At 46.7% G+C, this 13,898-nt stretch overlaps 1 protein-coding gene across 1 annotated transcript in view; it reads left to right on the top strand.

Annotated features, from left to right (window-relative positions):
- Window positions 1-366: 366 nt before the first annotated feature.
- Window positions 367-13,898, top strand: part of spsb1 (splA/ryanodine receptor domain and SOCS box containing 1) — a 113,352-nt gene continuing 99,820 nt past the window's right edge. The window contains 1 exon segment of the mRNA XM_072477921.1: window positions 367-559. The gene's annotated coding sequence lies outside the window, so the exon portion shown is untranslated.

Here is a 13,898-nt window from a genome sequence, read left to right as displayed (position 1 = left end):
GGTACAGTTTGAGGGGGTGTTATACTCCCGGTGTTACGGTACAGTTTGAGGGGGTGTTATACTCCCGGTGTTACGGTTCAGTTTGAGGGGGTGTTATACTCCCGGTGTTACGGTAGAGTTTGAGGGGGTGTTATACTCCCGGTGTTACGGTACAGCTCTCGGCTGGGAGGAGGGAGAGGGAGGGAGAGGGAGAGGGAGGCGCTGTCTAGCGGAGTTAGATGAAGGCGGATAAAAGCTGGAGAGGGGACGCGGGGGAAGTTTGCCGCCATAACTGTGAGTGAGACTCGGGGCTTTGCTGCAGGAAGCAACTCTTTGGCGGAAGGGAAGCTTGGGGCACTCGGAGTCTTGCGGAGGTAACAATGTGGGGAATGTATCGGCGGGAATGTATCCGCTGGCAGCAGCAACATTGTAACCTGGCAGCAGCCTGAGTGAGGTTCGTGGAGAGAATGTCCCGCTGCCGGGGTCAGCACCTAATGCTGCTGCTTTCCACAACCGCGCTGCCTGAGCACAGGCTGCAATAGTGAGCTCGCTCCAGAGTGAGTGTGTAACTGAGTGTGAGGTGGGTCAAATCATCTCGCTTTTGTTCAGGTTAAAAACGATCAAGTTTCTGTCAAACTTCCTAAATTAACTTCCCGTTTTTGTTTTGGTGAATTTTTTAAATCAATCTGACCAGGAGCCAGTTTGAGTTTGAAGATAGCTGAACTTGTGACCCGGAATATGGGAGCCGGGCTGTCGCCCTCCTTCATGGGGAGGCTGATTCACAAAGAATGCGCCCAGGGTTTGTGTGTGTGTGAGGGATCCAGATCCAGGCTGGGTTATTCCAGTCACCTGGCAACCAGTCCTCGCCCGCCCAGTGGCAAGCACGTTCCCCCAGTCTGTGTGTGTCTGTGCAGGGTGGGGTGGTTGTGCTGGTGTGCAAAGGGGGGGGGGGGGGGTTTGTGCTGGTGTGCAAAGGGGGGAGGGGTTGTGCTGGTGTGCAGGGGGGATTGTGTAGGGGGATGTGCTGATGTGCAGGGGGGGGGCGGTTTGTGCAGGGGGGGAGTTTGTGCTGGTGTGCAGGGGGGGGGGGGTTTGTGCTGGTGTGCAAGGGGGGTTTTGTGCTGGTGGGCAAGGGGAGGTTGGTGCAGGGGCGGGGGGGGTTTGTGCTGGTGTGCAGGGGGGGTTTGTGCAGGCACTCTCCTCATAACCCACACCTTTTAAAAACTCTTCTTTAAACATACACTTAACAAATCTGAACTGCAAACCTCGACTTCACTGCAGTGTGTCAGTGGTTTTCCAGCTGTTTTCTCTTGACGTGCAAATGTCTCTCTGCAGTTTCTAAACCCTATGTTGTTTTTTATAAAACTGTGCAATTGTTCTGTATTTTTGGCAAATAGGAGACTGCTTGGATCTGCTAAGTGCTTCTAAAAATAGTGTGACTGTGGAGAACCAAGGGGAGAAGGAGGGAAAGAATGTTGGAAAGGCATTGTAGAGTTCATATCCCTTATTCGGTTCGTGAATGTGAAAGAGAGCAGAAATAATCTAATTGCTCCCAAAGAATCACTATTTGGTTTTGATATCTCATCCTGAATGAAATTAATACCCGTGTCAATATCCAGCCTTGTTTTTTTCCCATTGCATTGTTTATTTGCTGGTATATTTGAACTAATAGAAGGTAATGGTAGCAACTGGGTGATTTGTCTATGCCATCACTTCCAGGCACATTAACCCTCTAGGGAAGAAGTGGGTGTTGCTCAAAGTGGTGCTGGGGTTTCTGTGGTAGTCTTGGTCTATGTCTAGGCGAATGCATACATTACTGGCATTGACAGCACTTGATGATCTATTGTACTACTTCTGGGTACCTTTTTTGGGCCATTTATATGGCATGATCCCTGACCTGGGTGCAGTAATTTTTTCCCTTGGAACACAGCCTGTTGCATTTCTTCCAGTGGCGCACAGGCTATATTGAAAAGCACATTTCCTAGGAATGAGAATATCCAATTCTGGTTAGGCTATCTAATTGGGTTGTATTCTTTCACTGTGCTGTGTGATGGTTGTGTTAAAAAATTGCAGTTAAATTTGACCAGTGAAAATGTTAATTCAAGCTTTTTATTGAAATAAATAAGGCATTGGGAGCTCAAATGTTCCAGGAGGGAGGTTTTCGCATTTTAGGCTCTTGGTACATGAGCCTTGAGTTTAAAAAAAATTCTTACATGGGACTGGGCATCGTGGGTTGGGCCTACATTTGTTGCCCATCCCTAATTGTCTTTGGTACTAAATAGTTTGTTAGGCCATTGCAGAGGGCTGATCAGAGCTGTGGCCTGGAGTCACCTGTAGGTCAGACCAGATGGAGGATTTTCTTCCTGAAAGGTCATTAAGTGTAGCAGATGGATTTTTTATAACAACCAGTGATAGTTATCGTGACCACTCCTGGCTTTCAAATTCCACCAGCTGCCTTGGTGGGATTTGGGCCCATGTCCTGAGAACATTAGTCTGGGCCTCTGGTTTATTAACCCAGTAACATTGCCAGTACAGTTCCCTGTACTACTGCTTTTACGTTGGTGCACCAAAATACACCTCATATAATTGCACTGAAGATGAGAATTTTAAATGCAGACTCCTAAATGACCCTCTTATGGACTGACCTCATTAACACTACACCCTGTATGCTTCATCCGATGCCAGTGCTTATGTAGTTACATTGTATATGTTGTGTTGCCCTATTATGTATTTTCTTTTATTCCCTTTTCTTCTCATGTACTTAATGATCTGTTGAGCTGCTCGCAGAAAAATACTTTTCACTGTACCTCGGTACACGTGACAATAAACAAATCCAATCCAATCCAACCTGAAAGGATTGTGCGTACACTTGTGCTGTGCTTCTAAGTGTGGAACATTGGGGTGCTGTTGGTTCTGGCCATATAATGGCATTGCTTAGACCATGTGCGTGAATGAGTGGCTAGCCTTTTGTCCTTGAGACCAGAATGTGGGAGATTGTGTTTTATCATTTAGTGATGTCAGATCATTGGGGCCAAATTGGTTTTGGCTAGCTTTGTCTCGCAGATGCATGTCATTTCTCTTCATAACCAATACGCAGAATTGGTTGTACAATTGGACCTTGACAGTCTGTACTGCAGGAGGAAACATCTGCCCTAAATGGATTTTTTGTAAGTCAGAAAGTTACTTGGCAGCTGCAACAGGTTGTTTGAGATGAATGTGTGGATTGATGAGTGAAATAGACAAGGGACTTGTATGGAAGGAATGGTGAACATCAACATATTAACGCTTCCCCCTTCTCAATAGTGCAGGATCCCTCGCCTCACATGGTATGGTATCTGTTAACTATCTTTGCATCAGGGCTTGGATATATAAAACAGATCGCATTCCATGCAGAAATCACAGCTCCAGTTGTTTGCTCCATTTTAGTTCTGGCAGAAAATCCAAATTCTATGCATGAACGCGGATTTGCGTTATCCGCATACATCACATCTGGCGGGTTATCAAAGAACGCACCGCACTGATCCAAAAGTCCCTGTGTGTACCATTCTCCAAGTTGTATTAACCCCTTGTGAGCTGATTGTATTGTCTTAATTATGTATCGTGTTTATGTTGTGGCTCTAACCTGTGACATATCTTTTTAACAAACAATTTTATTGACGTATTTTTGGCATTGTAAACAGTAACAATATACATTAGTGTGCAAATCTCAATTACAAAAACATAGTGCAAATAACCGTTCCTCTCTAGCAAATAGACCCCCCTATTCTTCCACTCTACACTATTCTACCCCCCGCCCCCCCCGCTGACAATTAGTTCCCCGCGAAGAAGTCGGCGAACCCCGATAGTGATCCTCGTAAGGCGAACTTGATTTTTTTTTTCCAAGCCGAGAACACTTGCCATGTCCGACAGCCATACTTCGGTCTTTTGGGGGGGCTTTGAGTCCCTCCCAGGCCAACAGTATTCGTCGCACGGCTACCAGGGAAGCAAAGGCCACAACGTCGGCCTCTATCCCCTGCTGGACTCCCGGGTCCTCCCGACACCCCAAAAATCGCCACCTCTGGACTCATCGCCACCCTTGTTTTCAGTACCCGGCCCATGACGTCTGCAAATCCCTGCCAGTAACCCCTGAGTTTTGGGCACGCCCAGAACATGTGGACATGGTTCGCTGGTCCTCCCGCACATCTAGCACACTTGTCTTCCAGTCCAAAGAATTTACTCATTCGGGCCACCGTCATGTGGGCCCGGTGAACTACCTTGAACTGAATCAGGCCGAGCCTGGCACATGTTGCGGTTGCATTTACCCTCCTCAGAGCGTCTGCCCATACGCCTCCCTCCAACTCCCCACCAAGCTCCTCCTCCCACTTGAGTTTCAGTTCCTCGGTCCCTGTGTCCTCCACTCCCATAAGCTCCTTATAAATATCCGAGACACTCCCCTCTCCTACCTCCCCCCTGCAAACTACCCTGTCCTGGATCCCCAGTGGTGGAAGGCGTGGAAAGGATGGGACCTGTCTGCGTACAAAATCCCGCACCTGCAAGTACCAAAAGTCATTTCCCCTTGCCAGCCCGAACTTCTCCTTCAGCGCCCTCATGCTCGTGAAGCTCCCTTCCAGGAACAAGTTGCCCATCCTCCTCCCCCCCCCCCCCCCCCCCCCCCCCCCCCTCCAAATCCGCCGTCCATCTTCCCTGGGACAAATCGGTGGTTGTCGCATATTGGGGACCAGGCCGACACTCCCACTTCCCCCGCATGCTTCCTCCATTGGCCCCAAATCCGCAGAGCTGCCACCACTATAGGGCTGGTGGAGTACCTGGCCGGCGGGAGCGGCAGAGGAGCCGTGACCAGGGCTGCCAAGCTGGTGCCCCTGCACGAAGCAGCCTCCACCCGCACCCAAACCGACCCCGTACCCACCATCCATTTCCTTATCATGGCTATGTTAGCCGCCCAGTAGTAGTTGCTGAGGTTCGGCAACGCCAGTCCCCCCTCGCTACGGTTCCGCTCCAGCATCCCCCTCTTTACCCGCGGGGACTTCCCCGCCCAAACAAATCCCAGGATGATTTTATTGATCCTTTTTAAAGAAGGACCGCGGAATGAAAATAGGGAGACACTGAAAAATAAACAGGAATCTCTGGAGGATCGTCACCTTCACCGTCTGTACTCTCCCTGCTAGCATCCCATCTCTGAAACTCGCTCCTCATTTGCTCCACCAGCCTAGACAAGTTCAACTTATGGATTCTGCCCCAGTCCCGCGCCAACCTGTGATATATCTGACTGTAGTCTTGGCCTACTTGCGTTCTGCTATCCGTGTGATCATATAGTGCAGAAGGAGGCCGTTTGGTCCTGACCCTCCGGAAGTGCGTTCTACCTAGGCCCTAACCCCATATCATCATGGTCAATCCACCTAGCCTGCACCTCTTTGGACTTCAACTTGATGTCTTCAGTTTCTCTGTTCCTATTGGATCACATGCAAATAACTGTGTTTGGGGTTCAACTAATGGAAATCATCAGAGAATCCTATTTTAGATGAGAGTTAAGTTCGTCACTTGCCCCAGGCGAATAATTGGGAATCTAGAAATGCAGTTTGCCACGTCTGATCAATAAATAATACTGTGATCTTTATGTTCATGCACTTTAACCTTTTTGTCTGCGTGAATGAATGATAACACAAAGCAGCAGGAGTGCTTTATGGCTCAGTGCTTTGCTTTACTTGGTTACTCAGTGTTGATTGTTGTTGTTAAGCACCTATGTTGTGTGAGTGTAGGCAAGGTATTTTCTTAGAATGGCATACACTGTTAAACTGTTCCGTTTATGTCCTGTCTTTCATGACCTTGGGGCATCACAGTGCTTAAGTCAGTAACGTGCTTCTGTGAAGTACAGTCACAATGCAGAAGCCAATTTGCATATCGGTAAGGTGATGATGACCAGAGGAATTCATTTTGATCGTGTAGTGTGTGTGTGTGTGTGTGTGTGTGTGAACATCTCTGGTTGGATAAAACTGGAAATCAATCCAAAATGCTAACCGCCTTATTCGTCTCTCTGATGTGGATTGACTTGTTTTTCAACATCTTCTAGTTTTATTTGGAAATGGGCAAGAAAGAAGTAGGTACTGTATCGAGTCTGATGCAATAAAGCATATTGCCTATTCCAGGATACAGTATGCCTCCGATACCCATTTGAGGAAGGGAATGCCAAGTCCATTGGATTTAGCTCAGGGCTAAATCGCTGGCTTTGAAAGCAGGCCAGCAGCGCGGGTTCAATTCCCCCCCCCCCCCCCGACCAGGCGCCGAAATGTGGCGACTAGGGGCTTTTCACACTAACTTCATTGAAGCCGACTTGTGACAATAAGAGATTTTCATTTCATTTCATTTCATTTACTGTGGAAACCAAAACTGACTGAGGTTTATTGACATGTTTTTTAAAAACTCTGGACATGCACAAAGTATATCTGAAGCCAGTGGGGTTTTGTCTGTTCGGTCTGTCTGTACTCATTGAACACTGTCAGCGTTGGTGTTTGGTGCAAATTAATGAACCAGTTCAAATAAGAGCAAGCCTGAGTGTCCCACTTATTTTCTGCTACCTGTTTGGGGACGGTACGTGCAGGTGACCAGGTTCCTCGTGGCTACTGATTGTCGGTCTCAATCCTTGGCCTGTGTTTGAGCTGCTACTTGGCTGTTGACTGCTTGGAGTCCAGTGGAACCCAGGGTTGTTTGTGGGAACAGAGGGAGGCCACCTCTCTGGGTGGCTCCGTGGCATCCTTCGTATTTATGGGGCTGCTATTGAGGTTTGAGCTGCTGTTGGGAGTAAGAGAAATGCACTTCTTTGGCACATTCCAGCATCTGCTCTGTCTAGACTCGAGGCTTGATTCCGAAATGTCATCCATGGCGATAAGGAAGAAGCAAACTAACTCGAGTAGCAATATTCAAACATGGAGCCCCAGTCACTTTGCGTTTTTCAAAATACTTTCAATTCTATGAAATTCTCTACACATGGCTGCTTTAAAATGCAAAGTCATGGCTGCAGACTAGAATGATTTGATTTATGGATGATGGTAAATGAGATGTTGTCTAACATGCACCTTCATTACAGGGTTTTTGGGATGTGAATGGGGGAAACTTTGTGCTGCTGGTTTCTATGATAGAGGGTGTGTGTGTGTATTCCGAAAACGTTATTGCCGGCTTGTTTTCCTGAAGGCTGTGAGGTTCAAGCGAAAGTAGGACCGTAGGAAGTAGTGAAGTAGGAAGCCCCCTGGCAGCTTTTATAATTAAATCACTGGATGTCAGGTCAGCTTGTCACCATTATAAGTGATGCTGTGCATTCATTCCCTAAACCCTAGAGTAACAAGCTCGCAAGGGCCAAATTGACATGACCATCTTAATGCTTGGCCACGCTTGCTCAAATATCACATTGAACTCTGTTTTGAGGCAGGCAGGCTATTGAATTTAGCTTCGGTTTACGCTGGATAAAGTTTGTATTCCTACACCTAATGATTCAATGGGGGTAGCACAGTGGTTAGCACTGTTGCTTCACAGCGCCAGGGTCCCAGGTTCGATTCCCGGCTTGGGTCACTGTCTGTGGGGAGTCTGCACGTTCTCCCCGTGTCTGCGTGGGTTTCCTCCGGGTGCTCCGGTTTCCTCCCACGAGTCCTGAAAGACGTGCTGTTAGGTGAATTGGACATTCTGAATTCTCCCTCCATGTGCCAGAACAGGCGCCAGGCAACTAGGGGATTTTCACAGTAACTTGATTGCAATGTACGCCCTACTTGTGACAATAAAGATTATTATGATTTAAAAAACAAATGGTGATTTGAATTGTATTTGATCATCATATTGGTGAGGGCAGATTGAAGGAATGTCGTTAGTCACAAAATGTGACTTGTCTTTAGTTTCAGCAATGTGTTTTCAAAATACTAATGCAGCAGTAGAAAATAATTTGGGTTACTAGGGTGTAGTACTGCAAGGGTGTCTGTCCTTTTGACTTGGCTTTATGTAAAGCTATTGGCTTTATATGTAAAGCTATTAGCCAGTTGCGTGGATGTAATTGATTCCACAGAACTCCAATATAATGGCTTATGGTATTACTCATACAGTTGACGCAAATCTCTGCTGTTCAAGTGCAGCAGTATTTCTTCTGCCAAACGGTATATTACAATTAATTGTTGTATGCAACCTCTTTTTATTTGTTCTTTTTTGAAATCGGATCTTTAGCGTTCCTCATTCTTGATTTTCCGGAATCCGTGTTTCCACTGACTGACGAAAAGGTTGAATAAATTTCTGCTGCCTCTTCAAGCTGTTTCGCAATCCTGATTTTTGATTTCCACTCCTATAGCTGAGGCCGGTCACGAAAATGTATCCCACCTCTTGCTTGAAGTAACGTGCACCGATGGGTCATTCCAGCTGCACGGTATGCATGTGGGTTTGTCGAAATGACATTCCCTATGAGCCATGGGTTTTGCGGCAAAAGACCTTTCGGCCCATCGCGAGGGCGATGTTATTTGATTTCATTGCAATGCTGGCGATGAGGGCCTTCCAAGGTCCAAGATTTTATTTAAAATGGAAGCGCATGGTGTCATTGACGGCGTCAGCCATAATACCAACATTTCCCCGCAACCAAAAACAAAAGGTTTCCGAGAAACTCCCAGGGCCTGCCATTGTGCATCACTGTCCCCACTTCAAACAGATTTCACGGTAATCTGAAAGGTTCATGAGAAATATTTCAATGGTTCTTGTCAGATCATCACAGAATTTACAGCGCGGAAGGAGGCCATTCGGCCCATCGAGTCCGCACCGGCTCTTGGAAAGAGTACCCTACCCAAGGTCCACACCTCCACCCTGTCCCCATAACCCAGTAACCCCACCCAACACTAAGGGCAATTTTGGACACTTGAGGGCAATTTAGCATGGCCAATCCACCTTACCTGGTGGGGTCACCTGGCAAGTCTAACATGTCTCATGTTGCGTTGGTCCAAAGCACTTTTTTTTTTTGTCGGTCATTGCAAGTTGGAGTCTCAAGCCCAGTCGAAGCTGCTTGAACAGCAAAAACAAATTTTAAGTGTGCATGGGGTCAGAAGGCTGGATGTACTGGGGAGATGAATGTGAGAAAGCAGGTTGGGTTAGCCACAGGAGTCTGCATTGGAGTAACCGCTCGAGCCAAATCTATCCTAAAGTTCAGATTGAAAGGAGCAGTCGGGTAATTTGGCCGTACTTTGCTTTGAGACTGATGCTGGGTGGGTGATGTAGGACAGCATGGTGGTTTGGGAGTTGCTGATGTAGGACAGCATGGTGGTTTGGGAGTTGCTGGTGCACAGAGATAGTCGATGCGGTGATGCCTAGCTTGCATCACTTGCATGATAAATGAGCCTTTGCTGAGATTTCTCCGACATAACTCTGGGCTCAGGTTTCGCTTTGCAAGATTTTGTCATAATTTGTGTCAGTGGTGTATTAGTCTTGGTTATGAATCCATGTTGGCCTTGAGCTAAATCAGATCCTTTTCTTTGTATTTTATCTTCTGTGATCATTGATTATGTTTCAATGAACCTTGAGCCTACAGAATCTATTTGGCAATTGGAGACATGAACTAATGCTACTGGTGTGGAGTTGAGGACTGAAGGAATGCAGTGAGTGGGACATCATTCCGGACAAATGAAGCATACTTGCGAGACTTAATCAAATGTGGTGCTGATGCACAAGGGTTTTTTGCTGGTCCTGATCTTCATTTTATTGTTTAAAGAGTGATTCATCTTTGCAACAGAATAGTACATTGTGCTATGTGCGGTGTAATGCTTCTAGCCGTAAATTGCTTTAAACAATGCTGCGGGAGATTTTTCCAGTGCTGATATTCTAAAAAAGATGCTCCATTTGTTGTCTTGTAATGGTCCGTCATCTGACCCCGTCCCCAGTTAAACTATGTACTTGAGAACTGCTGCAAAAATTGTCCCATTTTTGAAACATTAATTGTCTGGATCTGAATGATCTCACTCTCACCTCTCTCTCTCTCTCTCTCACCTCTCTCTCCCTCTCTCTCACCCACCAGCCTCTCTCTCTCGCACCCATCTCTCTCTCTCGCACCCATCTCTCTCTCGCACCCATCTCTCTCTCGCACCCATCTCTCTCTCGCACCCATCTCTCTCTCGCACCCATCTCTCTCTCGCACCCATCTCTCTCTCGCACCCATCTCTCTCTCGCACCCATCTCTCTCTCGCACCCATCTCTCTCTCGCACCCATCTCTCTCTCGCACCCATCTCTCTCTCGCACCCATCTCTCTCTCGCACCCATCTCTCTCTCGCACCCATCTCTCTCTCGCACCCATCTCTCTCTCGCACCCATCTCTCTCTCGCACCCATCTCTCTCTCGCACCCATCTCTCTCTCGCACCCATCTCTCTCTCGCACCCATCTCTCTCTCGCACCCATCTCTCTCTCGCACCCATCTCTCTCTCGCACCCATCTCTCTCTCGCACCCATCTCTCTCTCGCACCCATCTCTCTCTCCATATGTGTTTCTGGCATGTGGTCCTTTGCCTTAATGATGATTAGGCAGGGCCCAAATTTAGTGCATTCGAATCCACCCCAGTCACTTGTAGCAGTATGGGCCCAGGCGACTTTGTCTCTAAATGCAACCCCCACATTGCCACCTGGCTGTGAATGGTCAGTTGACCTGCTGTAACCAGAAGGGAGGGGTACCAACCTACTGTCGCCTTGGCTGAAATTCGGCCTTTGTGGTAAAGGCAACACACAAACCTGTATTTGGTAATGAGCTGTGGCATGGTTAAAAATCAATCCTGGGCATGGTTTCTACAGAAACCATGTCCAGATTTTATTCCAGCTTGGCTCAATGAAACCAGGATTTAAATGTTTTTATTTGGTTGATTGATCCAGGGCGGCACATTGGCACTGCTGCCTCCCAGCTCCAGGGTTCAATTCTGGCCTTGGGTGAACGTCTGTGTGGAGTTTGGACGTTTTCCCCGTGTCTGCGTGGGTTTCCTCCTGGGTGTTCTGGTTTCTTCCCACAGTCTAAAGATGTGCAGCTTGGGTGGATTGGCCATGCTAAATTACCCCTTAGTGTCCAACGATTAGGTGGGGTTACGGGGATAGGGTGGAGGTGTGGGATTCGGTATTGGGCTCTTTCCAAGGGCCGGTGGCCTCCTTTTGCACTGTCGGTGCATCTAGGAAGGATTTTTGCAGCTCCTGTTTTTCAGTGACATGCTGAGGAACCTGTAAAATGATTTAGAACTTTAATTAATCACTTTCCTTTGATTTCCTTTGGTGGTGCAGCAATTCTTTCAAGATGATTATTTTCAGAAACTGATAAACTAGTGAACAAATGCATTTGTGTAATTTAATAATGTGCAGTATTGTGGTGTGATGCTGTTAGCTTCAGACACTATTCAATCCTGTTGTGGAAAGTCCCACTGCTAACAGCAAAACTAGAACTTGTGGTGTTTCCTTAAATCTGTTGGACACCATTCAGGAGCTATTCAGTGTGGGCAGGACTGTGGGCATAACCCTTTGACTGCCTTGAAGCAAATGTGCTTTTATGTCTGTGGGATAGATGAGCGATCAGACAGAAGACTTTTTTGTTAATTTAAACTGGAATAACCGCATCCTCCTAGAAGAGACAGTTGCAAAGCTGATAAGCATCTGCTGCCATATTGTTCTCTGGGCCTCTCTGCTTTTGATTTTGTGTTTGTCTATTTTTTAACCAGTTATGGTTCAGGTAGGGAGAACTTGCCAATTACCAATGCCATTAAATCAGTTGCGGGCAACCATGTGGCCCACCTGGGTTCTGGAGTGTGGCCCATGGAAACATTTTGCTGTTGACGGTTGTTCACATTTTGGTGACTTGCGTTGGTTTTTTTTTCCTACCGGTATGGCTGAAGTGATGTGCACATAAAGCAAGTGAAGTAAGGCACTTGCTGATTGCTCACAACATTGACTGTGCTGTGTCTAAAGTGTAAATATTTTTTACCATTTTTGAAATTGATAGTTCTATATAAACATACAAATGATTCAGCATTTTCTGTAACTTGCTATGAAGTATTTACCCTTATTCACAGGGCCATAGCTAGTCAACAAGCCCTATTTAAACCAGGGGCCCACTCGCTAGCCTAGGTTCACGATCACTGCTTTAACTGGCCGCTGCTTACTCTTCAATTAGGTTTGAACCATTGATTTAGAAAGATTCCATGCTCTCTATGCATCAAATATTTAGTTTAATTGTAATTCGATTTGAAAATTGCTGAATAAAATAATCATCTTTATTAGTGTCGCAAGTAGGCTTGCATTAACACTGCAATGAAGTTACTGTGAAAAGCCTCTAGTCACCACATTCTGGCGCCTGTTCAGGTACACGGAGGGAGAATTCAGAATGTGAAAATCAGCTAACAATCACGTCTTTCGCAGACACTGGGAGAACGTGCAGACTCCGCACAGACAGTGACCCAAGCTGGGAATCAAACCCGGTCCCTGGCGCTGTGAAGCAACAGTGCTAACCACTGTGCTTCTGTGCCGTCCATAAACGTTTGAAACAAATGATCGCACAATACTGTTTGTATTCAGACATATTGATAATTTATTTGAAGACTTCCCCTCTCTCCTTACTTGATACTCTTTGAAATAACCATTCCAGAAAATATGGTATTTTCCTCTTCTTCACATGGTTTTGTTTTCATTTTGGTGAGGGGCGACATTGAGCACCACCACGATAGTGATTCTGCTTTGTGTGTGGCCTTGTTAGCAGGAGTTGCTGAATGGTCAGCAGATGCGGGGACCCTCTTTCACAATTCCATTGCTACTGAGGGTATTTGCAGCGCTCGGAGTCTGTCCAGCTGGCTTTCACAGTGGACGGTGCACTTGTTGCAGGAGTCACCAGACGGGAGGAAATGAATAGTCCTTCAATATTGACTGATGCAATTTCCTTATCCGACTACTTTTTTCGACTGACTGTGTTTTGATGTGCAAGGCTGGAACTTAACCAGTCCATTCTGGTGAGGGAGGATGATAGATGGGCTACAAGTTGGTGTTTCTGTGGAAGGATGACTACAGAATCGATAAAACGGCAATGTAGCCAAAATTCCCGTTGAGAGATATGTTGTCCTTTACAAGCTGTGCAGGGAGTTGTGAGTAAACCTGCATGCAGCCATGCAGAAAGTGATGGAATTGAAACTGACGGGTTAGTTTTTAGAATGGATTTTATAGCTTGGTCATTGCTTTTCAGAACAAAGGCACTTGGGGCAGCACGGTAGCATTGTGGATAGCACAATTGCTTCACAGCTCCAGGGTCCCAGGTTCGATTCCCGGCTTGGGTCACTGTCTGTGCGGAGTCTGCACATTCTCCCCGTGTGTGCGTGGGTTTCCTCCGGGTGCTCCGGTTTCCTCCCACAGCCCAAAGATGTGCAGGTTAGGTGGATTGGCCATGATAAATTGCCCTTAGTGTCCAAAATTGCCCTTAGTGTTGGGTGGGGCTACTGTGTTATGGGGATAGGATGGAGGTGTGGACCTTGGTAGGGTGCTCTTTCCAAGAGCCGGTGCAGACTCGATGGGCCGAATGGCCTCCTTCTGCACTGTAATTTCTATGATTCACTTTCCCCCATGACTGGTTTACACAAGCAGCCTCCGATTGTATAATAGCAGTTAGTTGGGGATTATTTTTCTGTCTTGCACAAGAGCCCGTGCTCTCCTTGTAATTTCTGTTGCCTGATAATTGTGTAATGTAATTTGCATTACTTTCCACCAGAATTGGAATGTCCGCCCGAGCTGACATTTCCTCCTGCGATTTAACCTTGTGTTAATGGTTGTGCCTCACAAGAATTGAGCCCGTTGGCAACACTTTTTTTTTAATGCAATCTATTTGCTTGTCACTGTAATGATTGACCAGTCCAGCAAAGGTTGTTTCTAACTGGTTCAGTTAGATTAAGCCACTTGATCTCCT

Source organism: Scyliorhinus torazame, chromosome 16 (assembly GCF_047496885.1).
Source record: "Scyliorhinus torazame isolate Kashiwa2021f chromosome 16, sScyTor2.1, whole genome shotgun sequence".
Taxonomy (NCBI): Eukaryota; Metazoa; Chordata; class Chondrichthyes; order Carcharhiniformes; family Scyliorhinidae; genus Scyliorhinus; species Scyliorhinus torazame.
Note: the sequence above shows the minus strand (reverse complement) of the source record. Positions and strands in the feature narration are given on the sequence as shown.